Source organism: Corvus kubaryi, unplaced genomic scaffold (genome assembly GCF_017639235.1).
Source record: "Corvus kubaryi isolate FWS band 111438036 unplaced genomic scaffold, C.kubaryi_AGA036_p1.0 split1-65, whole genome shotgun sequence".
NCBI lineage: Eukaryota > Metazoa > Chordata > Aves > Passeriformes > Corvidae > Corvus > Corvus kubaryi.
The window spans coordinates 7,294,408-7,308,266 of NW_024582080.1; the positions used below are offsets into that span (position 1 = coordinate 7,294,408).

The 13,859-nt window shown below is 42.1% G+C and overlaps 1 protein-coding gene across 1 annotated transcript in view; it reads right to left on the minus strand.

Annotated features, from left to right (window-relative positions):
* The window catches only part of MTUS2 (microtubule associated scaffold protein 2), a 251,169-nt gene extending 237,374 nt beyond the window's left edge, over positions 1-13,795 (minus strand). Inside the window, exons 1-2 of the mRNA XM_042014068.1 lie at positions 13,750-13,795; positions 5,060-5,133 (exon numbers count right to left, since the gene is read on the minus strand). The gene's annotated coding sequence lies outside the window, so the exon portion shown is untranslated. The remainder of the gene's footprint in view (positions 1-5,059; positions 5,134-13,749) is intronic.
* Between the last annotated feature and the right edge of the window lie 64 nt (positions 13,796-13,859).

Here is a 13,859-nt window from a genome sequence, read left to right on the forward strand (position 1 = left end):
AAATCATTTCTTAACCCTTGTTTATATACTTCCCTATATTTGACTAATCCTTTGTACTGAAAGGATGCTTGGAGTAGGTATCCTCATACTAAGCAACACAATGCTGAATGAAAACAGTGCTCTTGTCCCAAAACATCTACAAGCTGATTCCTGCTCTGTGGACTTGTCTCTAGCTGGGATGCTGCTCCTCAGAAACAAATCAGTAATGGTGTGGTTATAGTTGGGAAACCAGAAACTTGAAATATAGAATCATAGATTAACTCAGGTTGGAAAACACCCTTAAGATCATTAAGCCCAACCTTTACCCCAGCACTGCCAAGTCCACCACTGAACCAGGTCCTCCAAGTGCCACACCCGCACATCTTTTAAATACCTCCAGGAATGGTGACTCCACCACTTCCCTGAGCAGCCTGTTTCAGCACTTGACAACTCTTTCTGGTCAGCAGCTTTTCCTAATATCCAATCTAAACCTCCCCTGGTGCAACTTGAGGGCATTTCCTCTTGTCCTATTGCTTGTTACCTGGGAGAACTTGCACTTTGCTACACTCTCCTTTCAGGCAGTTGTAGAGAAATACAAGGTTTCCCCTGAGCGTCCTTTTCTCCAGGCTAAGAAACCCCAGACCTCTTAGCTGCTCCTCACAGGACTTGTACTCAGCCCCTTCCCCAGCTCCGTTGCCCTTCTCTGGACACGCTCCAGCTCCTCAATGTCCTTCTTGTAGTGAGGGGCCCAGAACTGAACACAGGATTGGAGGTGCTCCCTCACCAGTGCTGCGTAAGGCTTTCATAACCCACCTGAATACATACAGTGAGTCATTCTACAGGTTCTCCACTCATGGCACTTAGTTGTCAAAATACCTTTGTGATGACATTTCAGTATTATACTGTGCTTTTCTTAAGCATTTGCATGTGATCACCTCATGTGAACTCTCCTCTATCTGTACAGCTCCTTACAGACCCTCCCCAAGTCTAGATGTGTGAGTCATTTCTGGCAACAGAGCAAAATCACATGATGACCAGCCATTTGCTTCATTTAGTGAGAATTTAACTTCTAGGTGCATGCCGTTTTCACTAAAAAATTTACCTGGTTATCTCAGTAAAACAGCCATTTCTCATGACTTTACTTTTAAGACTTTCACAAGCAAAGAGAAAAGAGAAGGTTTATCAGCTTTTGACCTCAGCTGCTTTCTAGAGCCAGCTGCAGCATCAACTCCAGCTCAGGAAGTTTGCCTTGTCAGCAGCCAAGCAGCAACCACTGGCTTGCAAAAGGCCACATGGATTGGGAGCTGCCAAATGGAGAGGTCTGATCAGCAAACAAGAGCCTCCCCGTGTCAAAACGAATGGCCAAAATACTTGTGATTGGTGTAGTGCAGAGCTAGAAATAGAAAGCAATGCTTTTGCCATAGTGCTGGTATTTGAATAGCTTCTCTTTTAAAAGGGCAAACAGTTCATTCCCCTGAAAGCTTGCTTACAACGGCAGTGGCCGAGCTCCATTTCAGTAAATATTAGAATTGCCTTTTTCAAAGAGGAAGCTCAATTCTTTTAAAGGTTAAGAAGGTAACAGATAAACATGATCTTAAAAAAACCACTAAAAGGAACTGTACTTATTTATGAGAAACGGGGTGGGAAGATAAAGCCATGGATACCACATGTGCAAGATGAAAAGGAGAATCTGGAATACTGGCAAAAGACAAGCTGAGAGAGAAGAGGGTGAGGTCTGCTAGAAATCCATCAAGTGATGTATTCCTCAAGCATGTATCCTCAAAGGTATGAAAAACACTGTCACATGGAATTTTATTCTAGCAGAGGATCTGTTCTGGAAGGACCACTTTAAAAGTGTGGCTTTGGAAAATGTTCCAAATTCTAGTTATGGCTTAATACAAGAGAGCAGTGAAATCAACTCCAGCTGATGTTATATTGGACTCCTACTGGATACAGGTAAACCATTTAACTAGAAAATTATGATTCACTACAGGCAAAGGGCAATGTTCTAATTTCTTTTGCAACTGGAAAACAATGTGTAATCTTAACCAATATCTAATTCACTTGTTTGGATATTTTAGAAAGACCATTTCTCAAAATTAAAAACAAATCATATGCAAAACTGAGCAGGAGAAAATAGTCACACACAAAAATATAAAAAGGACCTGCTAAGGGATATTTTATTACATTCCAAAAATAAAAAGGAAAGTCACTGTGCTACAGCCATGAAAGGAAGCTTTTACAGTTGAAGAGTCCTGGCTACAGAGAGTGAAAGCAGCAGCAGAGAAACCTGTAAAACAAATCCATAGTAGGTAACAGATGGGGGAAAGACACTGATAGCAATGAATACAAATTAACATTGCAGAAATGCAAGCAGACAACGGAAGCAAAAAACCAGTGAAAAAGCTCTGATGAGGTCTATGGCAATAGGAGCTCCTTGCTAAATGGAACAATCAATAATAAGAGAATTCCAAACAATGACTTCAATAGCTGGTCATTCCAGACAAAAATTATCAAAAAATTCAGAAAAAGACTGATCTTTTGACAACTACTTCTCTGCATTCAGAAAGATGCAAGATGCCCTATTCACTTGTTACAGTGATAATGACATCACTATAACTTGAGAGCTTTAAATAGCCTCTCAGTTTAAACCCTACATTCAAGACCAGAGGATAGATGAATCAGTAACTTTTAATTCAATGACTCTTTTAAAAGCCATAGGTGCACTAAAGGTTCCTGGTGACTGGAAAGACTTACTATCAAAGCATCATTTACAAGGGTTAAGTGGGATAAGCAAAGCACCTATCGAACAGTTGGACTGGCATCAGTAGCAAGCAACAGCAGAGAAAGATTAGCATGGGACACAATCAATAAGGCATTGAAAGACAGTCACATAATTAACACCAATCAACACAGCTGTATGGAAAACAGGCCTGGTCATGTAAATCTGATCATTTGTATGCAGTGACATCATCATTTGATAATGGTATGTGCTGACAGGACATCTTTCTAGCCCTAATTTCATGCTACGCAGAAATTTAAAGTTATGTTATACATAAAATCCTGAATCAAAAGGCTCACTATACTAAATCAACACTGCTCATAGCAAGTAAATTTCAGAAGTGACTAGCTAAATGAATAACTAAAGGGAGAATCAACATCCTGATAATAGAATCCTTGTCAGGCCATCATGAAAAAAAATGAAGTACACCACTAGGAAGCTCAAAGAGCTACAGACTCTCTTGGAAGGCAGGGCTCATTATTTACTGAAAAAATTTAATTGTGACATGGCAGATTGATTACTATTGGCATCCTTTAAATCAAGGCCTGGTCTCTTTCAGAAAGATATGCTAAATAAACAAAAATTAAAGGACTGCTACTGAAATACTGTGAATTCCTCTGACCTCCACATAGTAGGCAAGAAGAATAGATATTCATGTGGTCCCCTTTGGTCTTTAAATTCATAAGCCTAGGAAACAATGACCCAAACATTATTAATCCCTCAGGAATTTAATGCAATAAGTGAATCATGCTTAATCCATCTGATACAGTGTACAGTGTCTTGAGTATTTCTATGGGATTTCAACTGTAATCCAGTGTTAAATTACTGGATGACTATTAAAATATTATCAAGTCACTTTCCTGAGTTTCTGATTTTTTGGCTGAAAGCAGCAAAAATCTATCCCTATGCACAAATAGGGAGGGGCGGTATCAAACTCTTGATCCACACCTTCCTATGTAGATCATTTTGACCTGCTCCTGGGAAGTGTTATTTACAGTAACACTGCCAGAACAGTATTTCCATGGTATGTCAGAAAGCCTCCTATTAGGTACAGCTGTGACTAGAACTAATTTCATGCAATTAGGGTTATGCTCTTATATACCCATCATCCTCCTAAGCTGTGCTCCAAGATCAGTACAAGAGGTGAAAGTCCCATTACCTCTGCCAAACATTATTTGATTCTGTCTGTTTAAAACAAAACACAGGGTTTTGGAAATGCCATTCCTGTAAACAACTCTGGAATGGGCCAGGAGACTTTATTTGTCCAGTTTTGCAGCAGGCACCTAATTGCTGCAAGACTTACAACCCCAGTGATGAGAAGGCACAGTTACAATTGCTTTTAAACCAGAAATCATTTGTAACAATGGAAATACATTAAAAAATATTTCTGTGCAATCTTTGCATCACTCAGTGTCCTGCAATGTTGGCCTCAGAGAAGATGTGCACTGCACTGTGCATTCTCTTCTTTCATGTGAAAGAACACACAGAGCTGGAACATCACAAGCCACCCATGAGCCCATAAACACAAGATTGCTGTTCTTTGGTGTTCAGCCACCTGAGTGCTGCAGAATTACGACCAGGATGCATGTGCCACCCAGAAGACAGCGACACACCAGTTCGACCACTTATTTCACAGCCATAATCACATTATTTGTGACTGAGTGTGACTGTCACCAGAGAAACAGCTTTTGACTTTGGGTCTCCCCAGTGGAAAGAGCAATGCTTATGCTATGTTGATGTCTGAACTTCTCCAGCCAAGCTGTTTTAGCACTTGAGGGACAGGATCATGCCTGGCTATGGGAGATGCTTACACAGAGGCTTCAGCAGGCACTGTTATTGCTCAAAATGAACACAGCCTCACACCACTACAGCACAGTTTTACCATGAGCTGTGTCATGGTCATCTCCCCACTGACAAACTTATGGCTTCCCAAGCATCAAAGACTATTTTCAAATAATGTTACAATACCTCAAAAAGTAGCAGGATTTAGTTTAGGTATATATAGTACACTGGTTTAGATAGTCATATTTTCAGTATATACTACACCTAGCAAACAAAGCAAAAACATAAGGAAAGCAAAGGTCTGTTTTTGTTTGATAATTGCCCACAGTAAAAAAGCCACATGGTCTGCTTTGAGTTCACTTTTATCTCTACTGTTTACACAATCATTGAATGGAATTTTCATTGAATAAAATAGCACTATTAAAAAAGAATCAAAAACTTCTTTAAAGAGTTCTTTGGTGGCAAACACATTTAAAAGATGAAATTAGACATTAATAATACAGAAGACAAGCTTACCCCAAACACTGGAAAAACAAGTTTTTCTTCCATTGGTGATAGTTTGCTTTAGAAGACAGTCCCAGGGTGGAAACCTTAAAAAAACAAACAAACAAAAAAAAACCACAAACAAAAAAAAAACAAAACAAAAGATTCATTAGAATTAGAGTAGGTAACAAGGGCATACACATCAAATCTTCTGTAAACACAGTGCTCAAGATTAAACATCCTGCTCTTCTGATTAGGATCCTGTCCAAGTTTTCTGGCATTAACTCACAATAAGCTGATCTGCATTAGCACTGAGTGAAGTGAAGGAATGCACCTACTCTCAAAAGGGGAAGAGGATACAAAACATTCGTGAAACAAACTCCACATTTTCTGTTCCTCTTCCTCTGGAGTATCTTTAGAGTAAGTCAACACTCAAGTCAAATTTAGACACAGAAACTGAAGGGGAAGCACAGAGTAAACCTAGTCAGGTTTTAGCATATTTACAGAGATCGTTGTTTTAAAGACACTCTATGCTGCTTGACATCTTGCCCCCTTGCCACATTTTGATGTGATATTGGTGATGTAGTGTTGCTTGGGGAGATTTAGCTGCATCTGCTTGTGATGAGATTATCCAGAAGAAGTATGGAGGGAAAGAATGAAAACAAGAAAGGGTGAGGAAGATCATCCAGAAAGCACACAGAAGGAGCTTCTCACAGAAGTCAGGAAAAGATTGCAATCACAAAACCTAAACATTGTGAATCAGAGAATATGAGTTGTGTCAAAATACAACAGGTCAAGGCAGAGAAGGAAAGAAAGCCAGTCCTGAGATTTGATGTCATGAGCTGTGCTTTCACCAATAAAAAAAGGTCAAACTGCTGAGATTCAGAGATGAAACAAGAACAGACTCTCTCAAGTAGCACTGACCAGATTAAAAAGATAACAGAAAGAGATTAAAAAGGTTTTGGGTTGGGATTTTTAGAGGAAAAAACTTTATGAGTTTGGGGGTTTTTTGTTGTTATGTCAGTGATGTGCATGTAGTTGTATTATGATGGGAAACAGACAGGAGATATTAGAATGAAGAGTTAAGACATATGAGTGCATGGAAGACCAGGATGAGGCATCTGACTCTGGGCAAGCAGAGCAGGTGGAGTTTAGATGAGACCTGAGAGTATGACAGAGAAAAAGCAAGAGATAGAATGGGGAAGGACAGGTGAGGGAAGACAGGGAGATCATGACAGTCCTTTTTTCTTGGCAGTAAAGACCAAGTACAGAAAAGTTAACTAAAAATCTTAGAAAATATTAAAAGATGGAAGATATAAATAGCATTTTAGGAAAGAGATTTAATCAAATAGTCTTTCAAAATGTTTGTTCACATGCAGCTGATGGTAACCACTTATGACACATTTCACATAAATGTGTTAAAATACCAAATCCAAAGTAACTCTCAGCAGAACATGCACCAATGGCAACTAAATCTATATTTTAATAATAAATTCCAGGTACATTTTATTTCCCTCTCCCCACCATCTCCCATTCCCCAGCAAGGCAGGTCACTCCTTTTCAAACAACTCAGTTAAATTAAGTTGTATTTTCAGCCTCATTAGCCACCATCTCCGTTCCCCTGCAGTTTTAATTAGACAGGTCTCTTTGTGCACAGCTACTTCAATCCTTCCCCCCCAAACAATCCCACAATGTTGCTTCTTTTATGTCAACATTCTTCAAATGCTCCCAATTACACCAAAGGCAGCCCAGGTGATCAGGGCAGTGCAGAGCACTCCCATGGAGATGACAAGGCAGGATCTGCACCCAGCAATACAAACACAATCCTTGGGCAGGGCTGAGTTGCCCTTCCACACTGTTCCACCCATTTTAATTAGGAAAATTTAATTAATGACAATTTATGACAGACTAAAGTGAAGGGTCAGACCCTCTGCATAGACATCAAGCCCCAAATTTTTCACAGTAGCCTCCTTCCTGCTCCATGAGCCATCCATCACCTCCATACCCAGCACATGAAGTCACAGGGCAGGAACAAGGCCCCTACACTCCATCCAAGCTGGGGATCCCCTGAACTCAGAATGATACCTAGCTGCAAATCTTCCCCCACAGCACCCACCCTGGCAAGCCCAGCACATCCCTCAAGGCATCAGGACATGGCATCATCCCACACACAGAAGAAAGGCTGACAAGGACCAGCTCCAAAGGTCTGTTCTCAGCTGGAAAGGGAAGAAAATGCTAATGTTTCAGAAAAAAAAAAATAGAAGTGGGAAAGGATCAGCTCTACTCATAAGGAGCAAGACAGGACTTTTTAAGGGCAAGGGTTCTGCTTCAACCACTATTTGCAATCTATTAGAAGAAAGACTGTAAATCCAACAAGCATGGATGGCAGAAAACCCCTCAGAGCAAAGGACCTCTGCTCCAAGGCCACCCTGCAGCCCCAGAGGAGAGCCTGGGGAGCTCAGCACCACTCCCAGGCTATTCTTGGCTGCCCAGGCTCAACGGCAGCACAGCAGGGATTAAAGCAACTTAGATTTGTTATGTAAGGGACATGTTGCTCATGGCTTCACATAAATCCCAAAGTCGTTGCTATTATGTAATAGGGCAGCTTTTCTGTGATTTGATTTTTTTGAAAGTGCTGAGCAGCTAAAAATGAACAGTGTGATTCTGTCAGACTAAATGTTATGTTTTCCACTCTAAATCCAAGTCTAACCTTAAAGATGCTGTAGCTTATAGGGACAGTGACTCAGCTCTCACTTCACTCAAGATACAGAAAAGTAAAACAAAGCAAATTTTGTCCACCTTCCCACCAGTTGAAGGGCACAGCTTTTATCTTCTGAATCCATCCTGATGGCTTTCATTGCTTCAGCATCAGTATCTTGTTGGTTGTACTGACATTAAAGGATTACTCATATGAATAAAGGCTGTGGACCTGGCCCTGGACTTTGCTGCTTGGATTGGATGGTGGCTGTGAACCACTCTGACACTTGGGCTTTCATCAATGAAAAATGCAAGCTCATTTGGCAGAGTCTCAAGAGTTTGTCTTCTTAAATTATTACTGTAAATAATTCTGATGGTAATGCACACAGTTTTGCATGATACAACCATGCATACATATGTTACTTAAAAAAACATGCACATTAATGCAACAAGTTCCACTGTTTCTGTAAGCCACTTAACTCATACTTGGGGCATGCTCCAGCAATATCAACAATGGATAGATGCAGATGTTTCAGGAAGTCCTGGTTGATAATTTGATCAAGCTGCTGTCATACCAAGATTAGCACATCGCCCAGTCTGGTTTTGTTTTAGAAACTTACTAATTTATTTCCAGCTTACAAACCATGCTCAAAGAATTTCTCCTTTTTTTTCCCTAATGTTTTCTTAGTTTGAGATCTGAAAAGGTGAAAAGCACTCCTTTGATGTAGATCTGATTTCCTATCTATTCTCTTAGCCTCTCAAGCTAAATTAGCACATTGAAGAAACAGTCCAGTTTCAGTGCTCATGCTAAATACTTGTTGTGATGCTTTTAGCATTAAACCTCAAACAACATATCCAGATTGTGATGGTGATACAGCAAACTTGTCCTAAGCACTTGCACCCGGTCTCTCTAACCTTTCTAGCCTTGCTCATGCAGCTGTTGGATTCCACCAAAGCTCACACGAATTGTTTCTAGAGGTTGTGTTACCGTTCTTTCCTTTTTAAAGCCTCACTATTATATCACACCAGGAGCAAAACAATTTATCATCATCAGCAAGAGAGGGACTTAAAATCCCCACGGTCTGATAGACCAGAAGGAACAAATTCATCCTTAGAGCATGACTCTGCTGAGCACAGTCAAGTGTAATTTACTTTTAAATGTCTTATCTGTGCCCAGCATCCTCCCAGCTTTCCCTGTGCATAGCTCATCACAATTCCTCCCACCATTCTGGCATGAGCAAACTGCATCAAGTTCAGAAATGCTTAATACAAAGCTTTCTATTTTTCTCCCATCACAATCTAATTCTTGTTCAGTAACACTAACATACTCTGGAGCACAGAAACACATTACTTGGCTAATGGTCCCTCTGAATCCTTCCGGCAGTACAAATCTGAGAATTATTGTGAGACCTGCCTCAGACTGAAATCACAGGTGGCTTAAAAGGTTGTTGTTCCATGTGCCCCATGCGAAACTTGGCAGAGAACACAGGCCAGAGGGCAAAAGCACTATCAGAGCATCTCTATTTGAGCTACCCTTGCCTGCCAGACTGGCTCTTGGACAGCCCTAGTATTCTGCCATAACTTCGAGCACCCCGTGAGGATAATACACATGGAAGCCAACTCATTTAGGATAAGCTATCAAATAGTTAAAATTCAAAAAGTAAAATTTAATAGAGAAACAAATTTGCCCAGTATGTGTTTTAGAGGCTTGTTTACTTTTTAGCTATGATTTCAAAGGGAAGTCATTCTCTTGTAAGTGCTTGGTGATTATGCCCATGAAGTGAGACTCACAGCTGCGCAAAGAACAAGTTAAACCTTTCTTCCAGCTTTGCATCCCATCCAGCAGCTGTTTTAAAGCAGTTTATAACCCTCAGGCTCACATAAGGAGCAGCAACCTGTATTACACCAACATCTAAATTAAGAGTCACAATTGCAGGCTGGGAGGGGAATACAAGAAAATTTTTATGCTTTTGCTAGTTTTATGGATAGCATAAAATCACTGATCTGCAAGTTATGTCACTAACAGCAAAAGCCTGGTAACTGCTCCTACACCAGATGCTTATGAAGATTAAGCCATTTTCAGAGACTTTTGATGTTGAGACCTCTGCTGGAACAAAACAGACTTCACCATCCACAGTCCCCAAATGCTCTGCAACAGTGAGCTAGCAGACTCCTCCCAGATTTTGGAGAAGAAGCTAAGGCATGGTCTTGAACCAGCACTATCATATTTACACAGGAACAGAAGATGGATTTCCTCACCTTCCAGTCAATGCACCACTGGTGCAACTTTCTCTGCAGCACTGTGTGCTATGCCACACTACATCACAAAAGTGACAATAACTTTTCCTTGAGCAGAAAACAGTTCCTGCCCTAAAATGTGACGATTCACTATCCCAGGAGTTTAGAAACTGTTCGCTTGACTGCCAGCTTTGTAGCCTCTTAATTTAAAAAGAAAATACAAACCCATGAAGAAATTACTAAGGTAACTGCTTAAATGAAGTCTTTTAAACAGCAGGTCTAGCACACAAGTCTTATGAGGAGCAGCTGAGGGAGCTGGGGTTGTTTAGCCTGGGGAAAAAAAGACTCGGGGGGGGCCTTATCACTTTCTACAACTGGCTAAAAAAAGGTTGTAATGAGGTGGGGGTGGTCCTCTCCTCACAGGTAATAAGCAACAGAACAAGAGGAAATGGTCTCAGTTTGTGCCAAAGGAGGTTTACGTTGGATATTAGAAAAAAATCTCTTCACTGAAAGGTTTGTCAAGCCCAGGAGAGTGGAGTCACCATACATGGAGATATTTAAAGGATATGTAGATGGGCACTTGGAGACATGGTAGACTTGGCAGTGCTGGGTTAACAGCTGGACTACTTTTCAGATGTTTTCAATATTTTACATATGTCTTTTGGCTACAAAATACTGACCTGGCTCTGTCATAACAGAGTGACATGGGGAAGAGATTTAATTAGTATAAATCACTTGGTTGTGAAGTTACAGCAATTTATAACAGCTAATCATTTCTCCATTTGCTTTACCCTAAGAAGGTATTTCTTATGAAATCATTGTGACAGAGGCCACTCAGGTGGCTTCAGCATTTGATTGTATTCTGGAGATCCTTCAGGTCACCTTGGACCTTATCGTTTTTCCAGTTCCCTACTGGAAAACTCAGAATAGCAAGACAATACCATATAATAGCAATTTGGTTGGGAAGAACAAATGAATCAGGTTTTCAGAGAGTACAGCATCAAAGGTATATCCAGCAAGAGAAAATGACAGCATTCCCAGGCTCATAAGGATGCTAGTTATATTAGGGTAGTGCCAGAATAAGTTATACAAAAATCTATCAGAATTATTTTCCTAAAGAAAGACTATTTAGACAGGTTTGAGTTTGCAGTAACAAGTTCAGGTACAAAACAAGGCACCATGCACTTAAGTTTTGCTCCTCTTTACTAATTTTTTTAACTGACCGCAGCAGGTTTAGTAATAGCTGCATTTAAACAATGTCAGTATAATTATAAATAACTTAAGATAAAATGGAATACTTGTCTAGGGAAAGCATTTGCTAAATCAGCTATGTCTCAACAGTCTTTTTAGCAAACCTCAGCATCCAGACAGGGGAGGAGGGAAAGAGATCCTCTTGCACTGCTTGCTGCTGGCATTTCAGCAAATATCTTCACCCAGATGTCCATTATTATGCCTAGATCTTTTCTCCTCCAGAGCCTTCAATCAAATATTAAACCAACCACTGTTTATGAGTCTCTACTGTATTGTGCTTCACTTTATCTACCATTGTATGACTCTCCAGAGAGCACACACTTAACTGGAGCCCTCAGTAGGCTCCAATTCTGTCCTACGTTGATTTCAGGTGCTTCTTGCATGAACTTAAGAAACAGAGAACACACACTGCAAGCTGAACATCTTGGTTTTCCTAACTTGGGAGAGGACTAATTCTCACTGGTTACCAAGTTCCCTGCACAGGCTCTGATGTGCTTTACAGCTGTGGAAAGCTGCAATTCTGCTTCTAGCTCTCCTCTCCTATCTTCTTAAATAGTTAGCATTGCTTACTCTTACATAAATGTATTTTGCAAAAAAATACACACTGCAGAAATAAGACCCGAAGTTTAAAGTTGCTTTCTTGCTTGTTACAGTTCCTATCACTAAGACAAGAAGTAACACCCAGGAAAACTTTACCATAGAAAAAGCTTTGTTGTAAAGAAATGAAAAACTACTTATCTGACCCAACCCCACACTTGCCATTTGTTAGATCAATAGCCAAATACCTACCTCTGTCCTTAAAGAGACAAATAGAAGGAAAAACATGGTACCATATGAAAAGCTACTTCAAATAAACCACATGGACACAGCCTTGCAAAGATTTTTCTCAGTGTCTGTGTCCCATCCCATCATCCCTCCCCCCACCCCACCCCTTCTCAGGTAGCAATTTCCAAACTCACAGTGCAGCACTCAAAGAATTACTTGCAGAATCCCCCTTCTGTACCTTAAAATAGGAGCTTACTCTCCAGAAATTAAGGCAATGCTAAACGCCGTAGAACAAGAAGTTAACCCTCATTTGCGCACACATAGCTCGCTCCTACCGCTCTCTGGCAGCACAGGCTGCACTGCTCTCCACAACAGATTGCAAAGATAGGAGACAAGTAGCTGGGTATATTTAATTGCATTGGAAACAGGCAGACTGGTAAAGGGTTTACGTAGCATGGGATACAGGAAAGCCCAACAACCCTGCTTGAAATTGGGGGACAAGAAATGATAAAACCCACAAACGCTACACTGGATGTTAGAGAGCATAAAACAATCCCTGCATGAAATCACACACAAACCGAAACAAAGCATTTATGCATCACATTACACCCAGCTCGTCAGCTGCCAAGTGCCTCCTTAATGCAGTCACCCGTTGCAAAGTTAACCTGCATGCAAACACTTGACATGCAAATGATTTTGCTACCGATGCCTTAGTATAAGTAAATATTTCTAATGTTTGACCCGCAGAGAGATGATTTTTTTTTTTTTTTAATCTTTGCAGTTTTTAATGCAATGATAAATGTCAAGGCTCCTGCTAGCTTACTCTTTTCATGTTTAGAGCAATCAGGCATCATTGGCTCCCTAGCAGGTACCTGTAGGGAGCCGGTACAGGCTGGTGCGAAGGCACACGAGCCTCCTCTGCACCCTCGGGACGCAGTGATGGGGACCGGACAGAAAGGGAGGTAAAGCAAAGAGGAAAAAGGTACCCGTACTCATTTAAACAGAGTTAGAAACGACCGACCTAGATGAACAGCTCTTCACGCAGAGGCATTTTACTCGAGTAGGAAGACCTGGATTTGCTGCCCTATCTTCCACATGGTTAGCTTTCCCTTCCTAGAAAAACGCTGCTTTTTATGCATAGTAGCTGCTTTACCTTCCATCATTTTTCGGAAAAATAATGGGATGCTGTTATATGCCATGGAAAGGGCTGAGAGGAATAGCAGTTTCAGCCCTGTGCACCCGCGGGTTGCCGACAAGCTCGGCACTTGCCCTGAGCCCTCCGCTCGCCCATGCCGAAGGTTCGGCCGTGTCCGGGGATCCCCAGCCCTGCCGGGACGCTGCTCCCCGAGGCACTGTCGCCCCGCTGACAGGCTGCTGGCGTGCAGCTGGCAATTCCGATTCGCGCACAGACGCCGCACGGAGAGCGAAGCCCGCTCAAGCCAGTCCGGTTATTGGCATCCCCAGAACTTTTGTCTCAATACATTTCATCACATATATTATCCACCCCGATAAGCTGGGCTCACGCCCCCACCTCGTGCCAGCACCAGGGGTACAGGAGCAGCCGCCAGCCCCGCCGCGCCCCTCCCGCACGGGAGTCATCCCGGTTCCTGGAGCTTTTGCCCATATCCCGTTCCCAGCGCCCCGGGGGCGCAGCCGGGACCGCCCGGGTACGGCGAGCATGGAGCAACCCCAGCCCCGGGGCGATGCGGGGCAGGGAGGGGGGCAGACCCACGAGGCGGGAGCGGAGCCAGCGGGGGATGCGCGGCGCTCACCTGCCTCCGCGCCGCTGCTGGTGCCGCGTGCCGCCTGCCGCCGCCGCTGCCGGGCCGGGCGGACGACGCGGGGCGTGCGCGGGCCGTGCTTTTATAGCGGGCGCAGCCGC